Source organism: Rhipicephalus sanguineus, chromosome 4 (genome assembly GCF_013339695.2).
Source record: "Rhipicephalus sanguineus isolate Rsan-2018 chromosome 4, BIME_Rsan_1.4, whole genome shotgun sequence".
Lineage (NCBI taxonomy): Eukaryota > Metazoa > Arthropoda > Arachnida > Ixodida > Ixodidae > Rhipicephalus > Rhipicephalus sanguineus.
The window spans coordinates 154,161,292-154,180,749 of record NC_051179.1 but is presented as its reverse complement, the minus strand read 5'-3'; the positions used below and the strand labels follow the sequence as shown (position 1 = coordinate 154,180,749).

Below are 19,458 nucleotides of genomic sequence, written 5' to 3'. Positions count from 1 at the left end.
TAGGAAATCCACGCGCAACGACGGGTTTACCGGCGAAACTGAATGGCGTCGCAGAAGTCCGGACACTGCGTGGGCAGCGTTGCGATACATCGCACTCGTTGTCTCCGAAGTATGGAATATCTTCGTAGCTGTGCGCGCCGTGTCGACGACGCACAGCGACACGCTTCGCTGGGGAAACTGATTCAATAGCGCCGCACAGGCCACGACGCTTCCTTTAACAAAACGCGCTAGATCTGACGCTCCAGTGATTTGGGCACACCACGGACGCTGGCAAGGCACTGAAAACCGTGAAGCGGCACGTGGGTTACTGGCGCCACTGTGACACGGGCACACCACGGACACTGACAAAACAGTTAGAGCCGATGGGACAACATGCTGGACGTAACTTCAGTAACTGCTGCCGGCACAATATCTGAGAACAGTGAATTGCCAGCATTGTCGCCTGATTCACTGTAGCGACCGCTGACGCAATATACTCGACCTAATTAAAAGAGCCGATGTCAACAAAACGCGCAGGCACTTGCGAAATGCACGACGGATTACAGAAGAACTTTACGGGAAAGCTGGAACTGTAGGGGCAAATTTAGCCGCCAAACTTGGCAGCAGTCTGGCGACACTGACCTCGAAGTCTGGTGATTTCTGCAACACCAAATTGAACCGTGCGCAAAAACATTTGTCCAGTAAATCCAGAGCGCTTCATTCCCAGTGGTTTTCTTTAAAACATAGCTTTTTTTAACAGCGTCACCATACGTACACGGATGCTCAACTGAGCGGCCGTGATACGCGAACTACTCTACGTATAGTCAATGTGTAACGACTATGCAGACTTGACATGTGCTGCGCATATTCAGGAGCAAGCTATCATAAGCCTCCAAAACTCGGAGCACGCTTAAGCTTCGCCTTGAAAGCGGAAGGCGATAGAGTAATTTGGGCGTCATTCGCATCGCGTTCTCATTGGCTTGTCTTGCTTTGCTTCTCGGCTAAACCTGCATCACTGCACCTCGGATTGTCCATATCCACCGGGCGATTCCCCTAATCGTTCACCGTCACATTCCTCCTGGGAGACTGCGCTGACCAGCACTGAGCCGCAGGAGCAGCGTCGGCTGATTCAGCGGGCACGCGGAGTGGCGCTAGCCAATGGGGCCCTGAACTAAGAGCTCCACCCTACGAGGAAGATTGCTCATACTTGTACCAATAAAAGTTTTCTGTCTCAGCCTCTCTCTCTCTCAACGACACTGCATGGAAAGTAACGCCTGTGCCTGTGACATTGGCCGTGCCCCAGCAAGTACAGTTGCGAAGTCTGACAAAAATTTGGAGGCACAAAGGAACGAGGACAAGAAATGACGGGATTGGTGCCATCTAACAACATGGCGCCAGTCCCGTCATTTTTTGTCCTCCTTCCTTTGTGCCTCCAAATTTTTGTCAGACCATGCACCAACTAGACCAAGAACGCGTTTTGTCAGTTGCGAAGTGCCCGCTACGCCATAATTCATCATTTTTGTCAAGCACCATCTATGGGTCCGCAAGGCAATACGCATACTTACGCAGCTGCAAACTTTGTTGATGCTGTCACTGTTGTTAGTGATCATCAAGAGCTATTAAATAGCCCTATGCAATAAGGTGGCCAGCTTTAAGCCACTCACTCCACCCGCCACGGCGCTCTAGTTGTTATGGTGCTCGACTGTTCAACCGAAAGTCGCGGAATCCAAAACAGGCCGCGGCGGCCGCACCTTAACGCGATAGCGCGTTAAAGAGCTCGTTTCGCAGAAATTCCGTCGTCGGCGTCGGGGATGGCGTCGCTTGTGAGTGAAAAATTGTCCGTGACCAAAAAATCCAGAAAGATGCAAATAAACAATTAAAAACCTTCGGTCCCATTGAGGATCGAACCCGGGTCGAGTGCGTGGCCAGCAGGTGTCCTACCACAAAGCCAGGATGTTACTTGCGACTGCCTCGGAAAAAAACGCTACATAAGTGTCATGTAGTGGAAGGAGTCTCCTTAACGCATTTTGTTCGGCAGGTGTCACGACGAAAATGAGCCCATTCGGCGATTTGTAGGCGCATTGGTGAGTCCATCAAACTAGGTTTTTTGCGCGACGCTATGCATAGTGGAGCCATCGCCGCTAAAAACACGCACGAACTTTCACACAGCTTCAAAAATGGACAACTATGTCCATCTAGCGGAAAACATATCAAGCTAGAGGAGGCGTTGATCCAGCAAACATTAGATAATGTGCTGCCATCTGTGTTCGAGGCTCCTATACTTTCGTTGGCTTCATTGTCTGTTGGTTTAATTAGGGCGTAATGAGTGAGTGGCCAAATAATTGTTGGGATGTGACGTCCCAAAACCATGATATGATTATGAACATGCGGCTTTTACGCCACCGCTCCGAGATGGCGATCTTCGCGACTCTCTTGGCGTGGCCTCTTGACGGGGCGACGAATCCGCACACCGACTGAAATTCGGTAGGGGTTAGGCCGTAGCGCACATGCTACAAAAACACCCTTGCCTTGCACACACACACACACTGCAATGACTGAAGCCACATATGCGGCGTTGGATAGATGAACATTGTTGACGACACGGAAGCCCGATGTAATAGATATCACGTTCAGTAGCACTCATAGTAGGGCGAGTTTGGTAAGGGTTCATGATTATGAAACGGCGCAACGAAAGGGACACGCAACTTTGACGATGAAGAAGACACGAAGACAAGTGCCGGACTTTCAACGAATGTTTAATAAAATAAAGTTTGTATTTGAATAGGCATATTTCATACCTTTTTGCTTCCTTCGTGTTTTTCATGATGTGCGTGAGCACGTGCGGGTACAAAAAATGTGTATCGAAGTCCAATGAAAATTAGTTTAGAGTCCGGCGCTTGTCTTCGTGTCTTCTTCATCGTCAGTGTTGCGTGTCCTTTCGTTGTGCCGTTTCATAATTAGGTTAATTTCTTCGAAAGCAAAGCCAGTCACCGAAAAATTCTGATGCCTCCTTATGTTACCTTCTATGACAGGAGCGACACTAGTTGCATCATTTCCGAGCTATAATTTATTTAGTGCACCCTTTTCTGAAGCACCGGCATTTGAATGAATTGCGACTATAAGAGCACATATATCTGAGTCTTAGCTCAAACTTCATAGTGCTCAAGTGCGCAGTCGAGAAAGTGCCCGAAAACAGCTCCAGGTAGCCTCTGCCTACAAGGTTGAACCTTGACGAGTCTGAGTGAAATAACAATAGACATTCGTTTCCCTAGATCTCATACAACATTGCAAAACAACGTTCTCCAATTTCTATACGAAAAAAAAAAACAGATATTCAGGCATCTCTTCCCTTTGTATTCGCTGAGACGTGTATTGCATGCTCCTGTTTGAGTCGCCTGTCGGTCTTTATTACTTTTTCGTTGACTTGAGCACAACGCAGGAACAGTACGCAAGAAAAAAAAAGGAGGAGGGGTGTGCTTAAATCGCAATAGCAAGGTCGTCTTCTGCGTGCTCGTAACATGCGTTCACCAGGCTTATCCTCCAAGACGTCCGAGAAAGAGTCGCTAAGCAGAACAATGACACTAGGAAAGCTGAGCCTGCTGCTGATACTTCTCATAGGTAGGCTGTGCTCCCTTTGACAATTTCGAACCGGTTCAAAACGACGCCAATATTTCTATTTTTACATCGCCTGCACATGTCATCCTTTACCATTTTAACCGGTAAACAATATCGATCATTCATCTCTATTTTTCTCAGCAATTCAAATCATAAATGTTTCGCTCATCAGTGTACTTCCTGGAGAGCCGCTCGGGTTTCTAAGTATACATAAAAGCAGAGAAATAGCGCTTCTATGCTAACTTTCAGTTAGCACTGCTTGCGTCGACATACAAGCAGTTCTTTTCCTCTGCATTTGTAGCGTCTCTGTTTTTATTGCGATCAATTATATGGGCAGTCTCGGCTGGTTATTGTCCGTCCCCGTCGCCGCCACCGTCATGCACCGTATATATATATATATATATATATATATATATATATATATATATATATATATATATAAGCCCCAAGGAAAAATAATTCAGAAAAATGCTTCCGACGCGCGGAATCGAGCCAGGGACCTCTCGCTCGGCAGCGCGGGGCGCTTGCCACTACGCCACCAAACTCAAATCGTCCACGTAGCTAACGGCGAGTTTTATATACACACCCTTTACCGCTGGACGGACTCAGAGACGGCAGTCGCTTATAAGCGTTTCTTCATTACCAGCGAGATGGCGCGAGGAGTGCGCTGGGCTTTAAAGGTCGCCGCCCCGCTCCTGCGAACGCCGATGCCCTTTACCCTACAGGGCCTGGTCGCCTTCGTGCGCTTATCTCAAGGAAAGAAGGGCGGGCGCGGGGTAGAGCAGGGGTTGTATATCTTCGGCTTTTCCCGCGATGTCCGCTCGCTGCAGCGGCCTCGTTTGCGAAAGGAGCGCGCTGTTCAAACAGAAATGAGTAACAACTGCGACGTTTAGTTCCCACTCGTGCTGTGTATACCTGTTCGTCGTTCGTTTCGTGCGTCCTGCTTTATGTTTCAGCAGTGCGCTTCAAGTAACGAGCTGTGACCCACGATAGTTCGCGCTCGTCCTGTGTACGTTATTTTCGTGCGTTCTTTGGGCTCGAGCGACGCGCCGGCAATTTCGAGCTGCTTTCCGTTCTTCGCGTTACATTCCAGTTTGTTGCTATCGCATTCATTGCTTCGCCGTTGCGGCGAAACTGTGACTTTTTTTGTTTTTTTCGGATGATAAGTTATTTATTGTAGAACAGGTTAAATGCTGTACATTCATTACTCAGTGACCGATGATAACAGAACAATAAAAACGTATGAACGCCCGCTATCCACTGAAAGACCCATAATAAGCACACAGATAGCGCCTCCATACAGACACTAGATAGTGGGACGTCACATATGTATCCAAGGAACAACAGAAGTCCATGGACAGTTGTCCATAACTGCTGAAATCCACCGAGCAAGCCATTGAAAAAGCAGAACAGTTGGTGTTGACACGTACAAAGTGCTTTTCATTAGTTCAAAAAGTTTCAGTTTATTTCATACTATGTGGGAGCCTTCAGTAAAACACAATCTCGAAATTTCAAAAGAATGCACATTTATAATGTTGCGGTCGAGTTAAGGACTAGTAATGTCGAAATAAGGCGAAACTGATGTTTAGGTCATTGCTTTTTATATGATTGAAAGTTATCTTTGTTTTACGTTAGCAGAAACGCGTGCCTAAAGAAAACAGCGGTGGATGCTCTACCTCCTGGGCCTCTCTATTGAATAAACAGTGGTGCGTTTGCACGTATATTTTCAGGGCAGCCAATTGGAGTGTTTTCTGTGATATTTAAAAAAAAACAGTTTAAGAAGCACTTTGCTGACTGTACTTAAAGGGGCCCTGCAACACTTTTTCAGCATGGTCAGAAAACACCGCCGATCGGTAGTCGAGGCTGCTGAAAGCACGCGAGCCAAATAATATAGCTGAGGACGCGGCCTGGAATTTACACTTATTTTTAAAGTCAGCTTAAAACGTTCCCTCTTTTTTCTAGAAATGATCCCATATATACCCAAATGACCGCGCCATATACCTATTTTCACGGCCATTGGCTGATTTGAGCATCGTGAGCTCCATAGTTACCGAGGTCGCCGTGAGAGGTCGCCACGTACCTGCGCGCCTGCTAGCGATCACACTTAAGGTAGGCCGTGTGTTCGAAGAAAAAAAAAAGGTTAAGTGCTCAAGGTAATGGCGCGCGCGTGACGTAACTTCCGCGGTGCCATCCCTTCCTGCTTAGCTTCCAGCGCGCTTGTCGGGACGAGAGAAGAGACAAAGCAATTACAGCATGCGACCAACCTCTGTAAATCCGCTCGTACTGGACGGATTCTAAGAATATTAGCGGCGGTAGATTCGTGAGGCACAAACTCCTTTACTGAAGCCATTCGATGGTTCCCTGGAAAGGTGTTGCAGGGCCCCTTTAAATGACATTAAACGGCGTGGCACACTGATACAAGTGGTTAACGATGCGATTCAATAAAACAGAGAAGCTTCATAGCAAACTTCTTTGAAGTGTGATAGCAATATGTGTCAGAAGCTCTCAAAATGCAATTATTGTTGTTGCCGTATCAAGCCGAATCACGGTAGATGGTGCTGTATTATCTAATGGCGTCTCCTTTCAGCTTTCCGAGAAATCGCGTACTCTACGCAGAAAGCTTTGAGCAAAGGTGAGTTCTTTAGTACTTCGTAACACTAAAAAGCAGGGCAACTCTAAATATAAAGCATTTTCAACGAAATATTTCTGTTTCCTGTCTACCCGGTCAGTATGCTGCGAAAGAGTGCTAGCGAGGTTTCGAAACTTTAGCTGGCTTGCGCATAATGGCAAACTTTCGTAGATGAAACGGAAGAAAAGCTCAACATTAAGCGCCGACCGCAGCCAATCTTATAAATGAACAAGTTGACTTTTGTCTTTCGACTCATTCGTAAGTAATAAGCAAAACAAAATAGTGCGCAGCTTCCATTAGTCGGGCAACGCTGGAGCCAACAGCGGAGCTAGTGTTCGGCCAAGCTAAGTTTTGCTAGTAATGCCAAGCATGCTAGAGATGCTAAGAGTAGTACTAAGTATGCCTAGACTTGGCTATTCTTCTCCGGTTTCGGTCGGTTCCCCACACTGCACACGGTTCACGTGGTTTTGGCGGGAGCTTGTCACGTGACTATCTTTTACGCGGTTTTGGCAGGGACATGCAACGTGTCTGGTTTTGTGATGTTGCATGATTTTAGCCACGTAACGAGTTGTTACGGGATGTTAAGTGGGTTTTTTTTTTCACGCGACTAGTTGTTAGGTGATGTTACGTGATTTTTAGTCACATTACTAGTTAGGTGATGTTACGTGATTTTAGTCACGAAGTATTAATTTCAAGGGCTCGTTTTCTTTGTTATACACAATATTAATGAGAACTAACAGACAATAATGCCAAGGAAAGTATAGGGGAGGTTTTTAGTAGTAAATGTAAGGTAAATGTGAAGAAAGAAAAGTGGACGAAAAGATAGCTTGCCGCGGGCAGGGACCGAACCTGCGACCTTCGAATAACGCGTCCGATGCTCTACCAACTGAGCTACCGCGGCGGCCATCCCCCCGTCCACTTTATAGGGTATATATGTACATTTAAACGTGGGAGCGTCAGTCAGCGCCGCCAGTAGCCATGACGGCGAGTGTGGAACACTCCTTTTCTGCCTGTTGGCGTCACGTAGCACGTGAACTTATTACGAGCTGGCAGCTGACCAATAATCCCTCGCATACCACCTGAAAGCATCAAGTCTGCCAGAACGAGGCCCTCGCTATGAATGAAGGAAAGAAGTATTAATTTCAAGGGCTCGTTTTCTTTGTTATACACAATATTAATCAGAACTAACAGACAATAATGCCAAGGAAAGTATAGGGGAGGTTTTTAGTAGTAAATGTAAGGTAAATGTGAAGAAAGAAAAGTGGACGAAAAGATAGCTTGCCGCGGGCAGGGACCGAACCTGCGACCTTCGAATAACGCGTCCGATGCTCTACCAACTGAGCTACCGCGGCGGCCATCCCCCCGTCCACTTTATAGGGTATATATGTACATTTAAACGTGGGAGCGTCAGCAGCGCCGCCAGTAGCCTTACATTTACTACTAAAAACCTCCCCTATACTTTCCTTGGCATTATTGTCTGTTAGTTCTCATTAATATTGTGTATAACAAAGAAAACGAGCCCTTGAAATTAATACTTCTTTCCTTCATTCATAGCGAGGGCCTCGTTCTGGCAGACTTGATGCTTTCAGGTGGTATGCGAGGGATTATTGGTCAGCTGCCAGCTCGTAATAAGTTCACGTGCTACGTGACGCCAACAGGCAGAAAAGGAGTGTTCCACACTCACCGTCATGGCTACTGGCGGCGCTGACTGACGCTCCCACGTTTAAATGTACATATATACCCTATAAAGTGGACGGGGGGATGGCCGCCGCGGTAGCTCAGTTGGTAGAGCATCGGACGCGTTATTCGAAGGTCGCAGGTTCGGTCCCTGCCCGCGGCAAGCTATCTTTTCGTCCACTTTTCTTTCTTCACATTTACCTTACATTTACTACTAAAAACCTCCCCTATACTTTCCTTGGCATTATTGTCTGTTAGTTCTCATTAATATTGTGATTTTAGTCACGTCACTTCTGTTACTAGTTTAACACTAGCGACGCGTACTTTCCTTGGCATTATTGTCTGTTAGTTCTCATTAATATTCTGCCTAACAAAGAAAAACGAGCCCTTAAAAGTCCCCTCCTTTCCTTCATTCATAGCGAGGGTCTCGTTCTGGCAGACTTGATGCCTTCAGGTAGTACGCGAGGGATTATTGGTCAGCTGCCAGCTCGTAAAAAGATCACGTGCTACGTGACGCCAACAGGCAGAAAAAGTGTGTTCCACACTCGCCGTCATGGCTGCGATTGACGCTAACACTCCTAGGTTTATATGCACATATATACCCCATAAAGTGGACGAGGGGATGACCACCGCCGTAGCTCAGTGGTAGAGCATCGGACGCGTTATTCGAAAGTCGCAGGTTCGGTCACTGCCGGCGGCAAGCTGTCTCTTCGTCCACTTTACTTTCTTCACATTTATATTCTAATTACTACAAATAACACCCACTATACTTTCCTTGGCATTATTGTTTGTTAGTTCTCATTAATATAGTGTAACACTAGTGACACTAGTGTTATTGTCGGGCGAATAAAAGCTGCGAATGAAGCAGTCAAAATGGCAGGAGGGGAGGGCGGGCGCTTGCTCGGTGAACGGCGCATATTTCAAGTCGCATATTTCAAGAGGGGGGCGCTTGCTCGGAATTTAACGCTTGTTGCTACGTGATGTTACGTAATTTTAGTCACGTGACTAAATATGACGCGATGTAAGGTGATTTTAGTAGCGCGACTAGACGTTGCATGATGTCACATGAATTTTAGACACGTGAGTAGTATACTTATGTGATGTTACGTGGTGTTACGTGATTTTTAGCCACGTAACAGACTCTTTCATCATAGCTACTGCATTCCACGCCAGACATATCGGCGCACGTGTCGTTGGAGTGAAGCATAAGCTTTAGACGATGAAGCGAACGCGCACCGGTTCATAATGATGATAATTACTGTTCGCACTAACCGGTGCAACGAAAAGCTTTAGGAGCTCCGCTCTTAAACTTAACGACCGCTTTAATCTTGAAATTCCCCCTCATCTATCGTTCGGCAAAATACAAATCACCCAGCAAGGGCGTTATGCACGATCCAATTTCTCTTCTTCTCTTTTATTCTTTTACATCCCCTTTCCCCTTCCCGCGTGCAGGGTAGCAAACCGGAGACTGCTTCTGGTTAACCTCCCTGTCTTTCCTTTCTCCCTCTTCTCTCTCTCTCTCTCTCTCTGAAGATAGACACTGTCATTCCAATTCTTCTTAGAATGAGGGAGAGGAGAACACCAAAGTGGTTGTCTGGGCACGTTGGTAATCCATTTTTATTAACGGTAAAAGCGCACTGGAGACGCTCAGACAACGAGGCAACACACACGCACACACAGCGCTACTTTCAACAGTTTATTTTGTGATTTCAACGCTACTTACATAGCAAAACGTGAGGACATCTGCTGCGCCGAAGTAACGAAACATTACTAGGCAACATCAGAGACAAAAAAAATTTAACTTCTTTTTCTGTCAGCACGATAGGGGCATGCTAGTGCACTTGTAACTCACCTTTACAATCGCCCCTTCATTGTGTGACCGTCTCCAGTGCGCTTTTACCGTTCATCAAGAAAAAGAAGGAGAAGGATGGCTTGCGCCAAATCTGTGGCTGCCATGCTGCCGTATAACGGTGGTTCCCGGCACTCGAGCCGCGCGGGGCCAGCACAACGTGCTAGCTGTGAGGGAACGAGGTGCGAGGGGGGGGGGGGCGCTCTCGTTTCTCGTTTTTCGCAATGTGTGCAATGAAATTTAGTTGAAGTTTGGCGTTCTTGATGTCCTAATACTAGTCGGCGCCCTTGTTCACCAGTGTCATGTTCTATATTCAAAACCAAATTTTAAAAATCCTGTACATCTCCTATATGACGGAAGAAAATTGCAGTACATGTAGGTTTCTACTGAACGGTTAGAACAAGCTCTTTTGTTTGATTACTAGGCGGCTTTAACCTTAACCCTACTTGGAGCATCAGTCTAAGAGATTTTCACAGAAAATTTAAGTTTCGGTTAACTTGCACGACGTAATGAGTGCGCCGTAGCACTCAACGTCATCGAAGCGTCTTTATTAATTGGGGAATTACATAAGGCCAAACGGAGAACACGTAGCGTAACCTACAGGACTATAAAAGCGCACTGAAAGATGGGACAATAAAATTGTGACATACAGATAACAGTTACAAGAGAACGAATGTGTAGTGAACGTAATACCGCTGGTACAACAATCTCTGCTATACATAGCGCGCGTTTGATTACAGTTTCAGATGGACATCCAAGAAAAAAGCAAAACGCGCTTCTAAGCTTCCTCGGTACATTGGGTGGGAAAGAGTACAACGCAGGAAAAGGTGGACAAGACCGGTCGGGCAGCTCAGAAGAAAACAAAAGCGAAGACTGGTCTGGCAGCTCAGAAGAAAACGAAGCCGAAAGCGCCTCGCCTGTCAAAGGCCTGTCCCACATATTCGGTGAAATAAAAAACTATTACCGATAACTTTGCTGACAGGGAAATTTACACGTTTTTGTAAAAATGTCGCCGCAAACAAGACGGAACACAACAAAGGAAGGACACAGTACGAGCGCTGTCTAACAACTGAAGTTTTAATGAAACAAAAAGAGAACACGACGAAGACTAACACAAACCTGCGCAGGAAATTTAGGTGACGTCAAAGAAATGGATGAGCTTGCGCGCCTCGCAATCTAGTAAACACACAGACGGTTCAGATATGCAGTCATTACCCTCGTTTCTGATAAAGAACGCTTCAGCGAGCTCCCGCGCCCTATTGCCTTCGTTTCAGCATAATAACGTCGTTACTGAAAAACGGTGTGTTCCGTCTTGTTTGCGCTGGCTTTTTTTACAATATTGCCACGTGCGTTTCTTATTATCACTTTTGCTGACAGTCTTTGTGGGCGAAAACCGAATGCAGCAAAAGTGATAAAGTGCAAAGTAGAGAGGTGGGCGAGTTGGCATCAATGCCAACTCGCCCACCTCTCTACTTTAACAAGTTAGCACGCGCCCGTGTCAGTATTCAGCAAATGCTCTTACGCAAGCATTGTTCGTAAGAGCGAATTTCAGCCAAATTTGTGGCGGGGTGGCCGATTGTGTTGCATTAGTATCAAAGCGGCTGGCCAGTGCCAACAAAGTACTGATGACTGAAGAACTTTGTGAAGTAGGCCCAAGAACTACGGTAAATAGCATTGATCTCGTAATCTGATGAGGTCTAAATAGATCCACTTCCGATCGCAGCACATTGTTTTTGCTATTCGTTTTTCCCGCATATCTACACCGCAGGAACAAGTGCGCTACAATGAATCCTGTCATTTTGTATAATAATAATTTGTGGGGTTTTACGTCTCAAAACCACGATATGATTATGAGAGACGCCGTAGTGGAGGGCTCCGGAAGATTCGACCACCTGGGGTTCTTTAACGTGCACGTAGGTCTAAGCACACGAGCCCCAAGCATTTTCGCCTCCATCTAAGATGCGGCCACCGTGGCCGGGATTCAATCCCGTGACCTTCGGGCCAGCCGTCAAGCACCATAACTACTAGACCACCATGGCGGGTGTCGTTTATGTATAAACTAGGCTCCTTGAGGTGTGGAAGAATTAATTAGCGTAAAAAGTCGTGGAAAACGTTCTGGCACTGCCCAGTTACAGTTTCTATTATCCGAAACTGAACAAGTTTATTGCTGGAACGACTCAAGTATTTCAGCTTCTTATTTGCCAGTGTTCGGCACATTAAGCCTCGCAACCGATTTGTTCACCGTGGTGCGACGAATTTCACAGAAGCCACGCATCTGTCTTATGAGATAGGCGCGAATGTTGCTGTTTCGTGCATACTGCTATCGGCGTACTACCAAAGGGAAGCATTGGATCCCCTGACAATGTATGTATTGTGTCATACGGTAAATAAAATAATGACGATGATATGTGTTGTTCAATGGCGCAAGGGCCATTTCATGGCCAAAGAGCGCCAGGACATGATAACGAATGTAAACAATGCCTATGTTAAGTCGCTGTCTAGGGTCCTTAAATTCCGCTCGCTCCAGACGGGTAAAAATATATCAGTTGTACCGGTGCGCATCGGCGCCCGCTCTGTGCCAGCGAGAGTGAAGACGATGACGTTCGTGTGTTGCGCGCTCGGTCTGTTTTCTGTGCTGACGCTGTCTCGCATTTGTGACCCTTGTGCAAGGCGCCGTGCCGAACCTCTTTAGAAGAACCCGCCTGTTGCATTTGGTGGAGCTGCTGGGTAGTTCCCCTCCTCGTCCTGGAGCTCCGCAACCGCACCTTACCATCTGCCTCCGCAATGACCGAGGACACCGTTCCCTCTCCAGCCCCACCTACACCCACGTCGGTCATGTGTGCTGGGGTGTTTCTTCAACGTGACCCTCCGATGTTCAGCGGCACTGACGAAATGGATGTTGAAGACTGGCTGGTAGAGTTTGAGCGCGTGAGCGGTCCGAACAAATGGGATGAAAGTGGAAAGTTGACGCACGTCAGCTTTTACCTGACTGATGTGGCCAAGCTATGGTACTTCAACCATGAAGCCGATTTCACCACCTGGTCGGCTTTCAAAGAGAAGCTCACTTCGTTCTTCGGTAGGCCAGGCGTGCGAAAGCTTCGCGCCGAACACCGCCTGCGTGCCAGAGCCCAAAAAAACGGTGAGACCTTCACCAGCTATATTGAGGACGTCATCGACCTCTGTAAGCGGGTGAATGTGTCAATGGCAGAATCTGACAAAATAAGGCACATTCTGAAAGGCATAGATGACGATGCGTTCCATATGCTAGTAGCCAAGTGCCCTCAGACAGTAACGCAAGTCATTGAACTATGCCAAAGCTTTGATGAGCTGCGTAAAGAGCGCCTTTCTACCCGTCGCGCCGGAATTCCGACAGCGGAACTCTCAGCCTTGGAAACTAGAAGCACTGGCGCTGAATATTCCGCCTTGCTGCCACAAATTAAGCAGTACGTTCGTGAGGAAGTGGCTCGCCAGCTCTCCCTTGTGGCATGTGTCAACGAGAGCCCCACGGCGCTGGATCACTCGCTCCGCCGGGTCATTCAGAGTCAAGTTGCTGAGGCTCTCCCACCTCCTGTTCCAACAACGCAAGTTGCGGCGCCTCTCACTTACGCTGAAGCCGTTACCCATTCATATGCTCGACCGACGCCAGTACCATCCGGCTCAGTCACCAACTTCTACTCGTCGCCACGCCCTGTCCGCCCGGTACGCCCTGTTCACGCACCACCCTTCTCGCCTCCCGGACCTTCTCACAACCCCTGGCGTACTCCAGACAACAGGCCTATCTGCTATGCCTGCGGTATTCCTGGCCATGTTGCACGCCACTGTCGTCGCCGCGGTCTGCATTCGCATGATGACGCCACCAACCTCGGCTACATGCCACAGCAACCAGCACGCCGTACCCCTGCTGACTCATCGGACACTTATTCGCACCGTGCCACTTTCGCCTCCCGTCGATCTCCTTCTCCCCGGCGCCGCTCCATTTCTCCCATGCTCCGCCGTTCCAACTCTGCTCAGGAGGAAAACTAAGAGCCGCAGTTCCTGAGGCAAGAACTGCGCCTTCGTCGAAAATTTCAAGGCCTCATCTTTCGCCCCCTAACGAAATCGCAGTTTTTATAGACGGTGTCGCGACCAACGCTCTTGTTGACACAGGAGCTGCCGTTTGTGTTATCAGTGAACTATTATGCCGCAAGCTCAAGAAAGTGACGATACCGGTTTCTGACCTTCTATTACGGACGGCGAGCTCACAGCACGTTAAGCCTTCGGCCGCGTGCACAGCACGTGTTTTCATCAACGACGCATTCTATATTGTCGAATTTGTTGTCCTCTCGCATGCGTCGCATGACGTCATCCTCGGCTGGGACTTCCTTTCCGCACACCATGCTGTCGTTGACTGCGCTCGTGCTCAACTCGCTCTGTCCCCTTTGGGTACCACTGTCCCGGACTCCCCAAGCCCGTCGCCTAAATTGGTCGTCGCTGCTGAGGTCGTCATTTCGCCGTTCTCCGCCGCCTTAGTGTCCGTTTCCTGTGACTCTGTCTGTGATTCCAGTGCCCTGTTTACACCGTCTGAAGACTGTGCGCGCCGACGAAACCTTGTACTCCCTTTTGCTGTCGTTACACTTGCGAATGGTGCCGGTGCAGTCTACGCTTGCAATCCATTCCCCTGCTCATCAACTCTGTTACAAGGCGAATGCATCGGTCGTCTGGACACTTTTGATGCCATCTTCCCGTTGGATGCACCCTACGATATGGCAGCACTACCGATAAATGCCGTCACTTCCGCCACCGCATCTGCCTCACCTGACCAAGACGCCTTCTTGCGTAGCATCGATAACGCGCTTACGCAAGCTCAGCGCACAAAGGTTGTTCAACTGCTTGAACGCTTTCGTGGTTCATTCGACGTCGGCCAATTATCATTGGGGCGCACGTCTGCGGTTGTTCATCGCATCGACACTGGTCACCATGCTCCACTGCGACAGCGTCCCTTCCGAGTATCGCAAGCCGAACGTCGCGTTATTAGCGATCACGTAGATGATATGCTGCAACGCGGCGTGATTCAGGAATCCAACAGTCCCTGGGCTTCTCCTGTCGTGCTGGTGCGAAAAAAGGATGGTTCGATCAGATTTTGCGTTGACTACCGCCGGCTAAACAACATTACGAGAAAGGATGTTTATCCCCTACCACGAATCGACGACGCCCTGGATTGCCTTCAAGGAGCCGAATATTTTTCTTCTCTGGATCTGCGTTCAGGCTACTGGCAAGTGCCGATGGCTGAAGCCGACCGTCCAAAAACAGCTTTTGTCACCCCTGACGGTTTATACGAATTTAATGTAATGCCCTTCGGGCTTTGCAACGCGCCTGCAACCTTCGAGAGGATGATGGACACTATTCTCAGAGGACTCAAATGGCAGACCTGTCTATGCTATTTAGATGATATAGTGGTCTTTTCTGCAGATTTTCCATCTCATATCGCTCGCCTTGAACAAGTTCTCGAGTGCCTCACTACTGCTGGCTTGCAGTTAAACTTAAAGAAATGTCATTTTGGCGCCCGTCAGCTTACCATTCTAGGCCACGTCGTCTCGAAAGACGGTATTTCACCAGATCCTGCCAAACTTCGAGCGGTTGCCGAATACCCCAAGCCCAGCACTCTAAAGGAGCTCCGAAGCTTCATCGGCTTGTCTTCATATTTTCGGCGCTTCATTCGCAATTTCGCCTCCATTATTTCCCCCTTGACACAGCTTCTCGCCGGCAGCACCGACCTCTCGGCATGGAATACCGATTGTGATGAGTCATTTACGACGCTCCGCCGACTTCTCACGTCCCCACCAATCCTGCGTCACTACGATCCCAACGCGCCTACAGAAATACACACGGACGCTAGTGGCGTCGGACTTGGCGCTGTCCTCGCCCAACGCAAACACGGCTTTGGCGAGTATGTTGTAGCATATGCCAGCCGTACCCTCACAAAGGCAGAGTCAAATTACTCCGTAACAGAAAAGGAGTGTCTGGCAATTGTTTGGGCAATCGGTAAATTTCGCACCTACCTTTACGGGCGTCAGTTTGACGTTGTCACCGACCACCATGCCTTATGCTGGCTGTCGTCTTTGAAAGACCCGACTGGACGCCTCGCTCGGTGGGCTTTACGCCTACAAGAGTATGACATACGTGTCATTTATCGCTCCGGGCGAAAACATTCGGACGCTGACGCCCTATCTCGATCGCCACTGCCTTCTGACACTGCCTGCTCATCAGCTTCTACATGTGATTCGTCATCTCTGACCATCACCGACATGCCGGCCGAACAGCGCAAAGATCCTTGGATCGCTTCCCTTCTTGACATTTTGTCTTACCATCCCCCTGCCTCCGTTTCACGCACCCTTCGTCGTCAAGCTCAACACTTCGCCGTTCGTGAAGGCTTGCTGTATCGTCGCAATTACCTAACCGATGGCCGCAGGTGGCTCCTCGTTATTCCTCGTCATTTGCGTACGGACATTTGCAGCGCCTTCCACGACGACCCCCAATGCGGTCATGCTGGCACATTCAAGACGTACTCCCGTCTGCGCCTGAGGTACTACTGGCGAGGCATGTATCGATACGTTCGCCGGTATGTTCAGTCATGCCCTGCGTGTCAACGCCGTAAGCTACCTACTCGCAGCACCACTGGTCCTCTACAACCATTGCCCTGCCCTGCCCGACCATTCGACCGCGTCGGAATTGATCTTTTCGGCCCACTCCCGAACACTCCTGACGGCAACCGCTGGATCATAGTCGCCGTAGACCACCTCACACGGTACGCCGAAACATCTGCGCTACCAGCTGCCACCGCGAAAGATGTCGCCTGGTTCCTTCTTCGTCACCTCATTCTGCGACATGGTGCACCACGTGAATTGCTAAGCGACCGTGGCCGCGTCTTCCTCTCAAACGCAATTGAGGCCCTTCTAAAAGAATGCCACATTGTACACCGCACCGCTTCCGCATACCATCCCCAAACTAACGGCATGACGGAACGCTTCAATCGTACCCTTGCCGACATGCTTGCGATGTACGCGTCGGACGATCATACCAACTGGGACCGAGTACTTCCTTTCGTCACATATGCTTATAACTCTGCGGCCCAAACTACCACCGGCTTCTCTCCCTTCTTTCTCCTGTACGGACGTGAACCTTCATGCTCCATGGACACCATTCTGCCCTACCAACCGGACATTTCTGAAGCCAAACCGATTTCTGAAGCTGCTGCTTACGCAGAAGAATGCCGTCAACTGGCTCGTTCGTTTACTGCGCAAGACCAGTGTCGCCAGAAATCACGCCACGACGCTGCTGCGTCTAGTGCCCATTACTCCCGGGGAGCGCTGGTTTGGCTCTGGGTCCCGTCCACAACTCCAGGCCTCTCCACCAAACTCTTGTCAAGGTACCAAGGCCCTTACCGCGTCTTGGAGCAGACATCTCCCGTGAACTACGTCGTCGAGCCAATCGACTCAACGGCCGATCATCGCTGCCGCGGCCGCGAAACAGTTCACGTGGCGCGGCTCAAACCCTGCTACGACCCGCCTGTAGCATCTTCTCCCTAGGTCGCCAGGTTGGCTCCTTTTTGTGCGAGGAGAGATTGTACCGGTGCGCATCGGCGCCCGCTCTGTGCCAGCGAGAGTGAAGACGATGACGTTCGTGTGTTGCGCGCTCGGTCTGTTTTCTGTGCTGACGCTGTCTCGCATTTGTGACCCTTGTGCAAGGCGCCGTGCCGAACCTCTTTAGAAGAACCCGCCTGTTGCACAGTATTAAAATCGTAAGAGCAACGTGAAATGTGTAGTGAAGATCCATGACAATTGGTCGTGATGATAAAACTACGGAAATATGGCATCAGCGCAAACGCCTCGTCAACGCCCTTGAGCCCAAGGGCCGCGAGACAGGTGCTTTCTTTAATGTAGCCACCGCAGCAGCGACCTCTGTTCACAGGTCGTGCTACGGATTGCCTGATTATATCATGTGGAAACTACGCACATCTTTTAAAAACGTGGACAACGATTAATGTTTGAAACGTGGATCCCTGCCGATGAACATGGAAGGATGTAGTGCAAATTGCCACCGGTAAGGTAATGGGTAGTGCTTTTTTTTCTGATAGCATCTAATTCATTCATTGTATCAAAATATGAAGCACAATAAGCGGTTCTCCACATCTCTGACACATGGGTGAATCACCATCGGTCAGAAAGTATGCGTGTGTGCTGTGTGTGCCCTTATTCTTAATCTGGTAAGTGTTACTTCTGTTACTTGTGTTCGGCGTGACCTCTACAGTGATGGCCAGTTTCCAAGGTTCGGCTTGATAATATTTAGTTTACTGTGTGTTTCACTCTCCCATAAGGGCTGCCAGTAAGATCTAAGATTTTTTCTTAGCAGTCGTTTTAGGTCCATTACAAGAATGCCATTGTTGCTACGGTCGCCTCGACGCAGGGACACGTGGGAATTTAAAGGGGAGGCAGCGACATGGCACATACTCATTCCACCTCAAATGCTGGAGTCCTACGTTATCTCCAACCACTTCCACAAGGGTCCCCTGATCTTCGTAACCTATGCTACGGGAATTTACCGCCAAACTTTCACTTTGGCATAGCTTGAGCGCGACGCTTGCTCATCTATATTAACCGAGAAAGGCCTAAATACCCTTTCGCGCATATTTGAGGACCTAGCCCTCAGCTTACTCCAAACAAGGTTTCTTAACAAAATGCCACATTACACAGTCACTGCTTTTAACATATTCTGTAAATGGCACGCTCCTGCTGACCGTAGGCAGGGAACAGACACCTTGTCCCCTGCATACGCAGCTCTTGCCGCTCTTTACGCATTAGTCAAATCAGGGAAGTGATTATTCACTTCCCTGATTTCCATCCTCATCAACGCAACAATGACCCTTTTCTACATCCTAAACCGGAAGCTTAACGAAGGACATGCTCGAACACTGTGATGAGCTTGCCACATTAGACCACTTTGGAGTTAGTAGAGGCCGGGCGTGCGTGACTTTGCGTGTGCCTGCTCTTCGCCCTCTCTATCTCCTATCGACAGCGACATTCTTTCGTCCCTTTTCTGAGTGAGTGAATTCATCTATCTATCTATTGCTGTGGTGCCATTGCAAAACAATGAGAAAAGACGAACGAGAGAAAATAATCCTCTACGAAACATGTACTGCCAGGACTAGCGAGGGCATTCCAAGAGCGTTAAAGAAAGAAATTACATGCCAACGCAGCTTACAGTTCTGGAAACACTGGTATTCCACCAACCAAGCAATGAGGTTGCCCTACCGTGCCTATGAAATAAGGTGTCGAATTTCTCGATCTGGCAATTTCATAGACGTTCGCTCACGCACAGTTCGCCTCTTAGGCGGATGAAGCTCGCTTCCTAAATCTCGCGTGTGCGTCATTCATTATAGGCTCTTCAGCACTAACCAGGCGTACGCGTGGGAACGCGTCAGCGAGCAGCACACCTCGTCAGCGCGCGTTAAGCGTTTAGACGCGAAGGCGGTATCGGCCTTTGACGCGATCGCCACTGCTGTGGGCGTCGTACACGACAGGGACCGCCACGGGAACATGGCACGGTGATGTAATTTCCGAAGAGACGTGTCGCGTGACGACAGCGGACGTCTCTCTCCGAACCGCGCGTGCGTGACCTGGCTGCACGAGCGTCTGGGATCATGACACTTATATCAGTGCCCTGATCCCGAATC

At 48.8% G+C, this 19,458-nt stretch overlaps 1 protein-coding gene across 1 annotated transcript in view; it reads left to right on the top strand.

Moving 5' to 3' along the window:
- Nucleotides 1-3,414: 3,414 nt before the first annotated feature.
- LOC119390825 (uncharacterized) overlaps nucleotides 3,415-19,458 on the top strand; it is a 94,650-nt gene continuing 78,606 nt past the window's right edge. The window contains exons 1-2 of the mRNA XM_037658532.2: nucleotides 3,415-3,597; nucleotides 6,182-6,226. The gene's annotated coding sequence lies outside the window, so the exon portion shown is untranslated. The remainder of the gene's footprint in view (nucleotides 3,598-6,181; nucleotides 6,227-19,458) is intronic.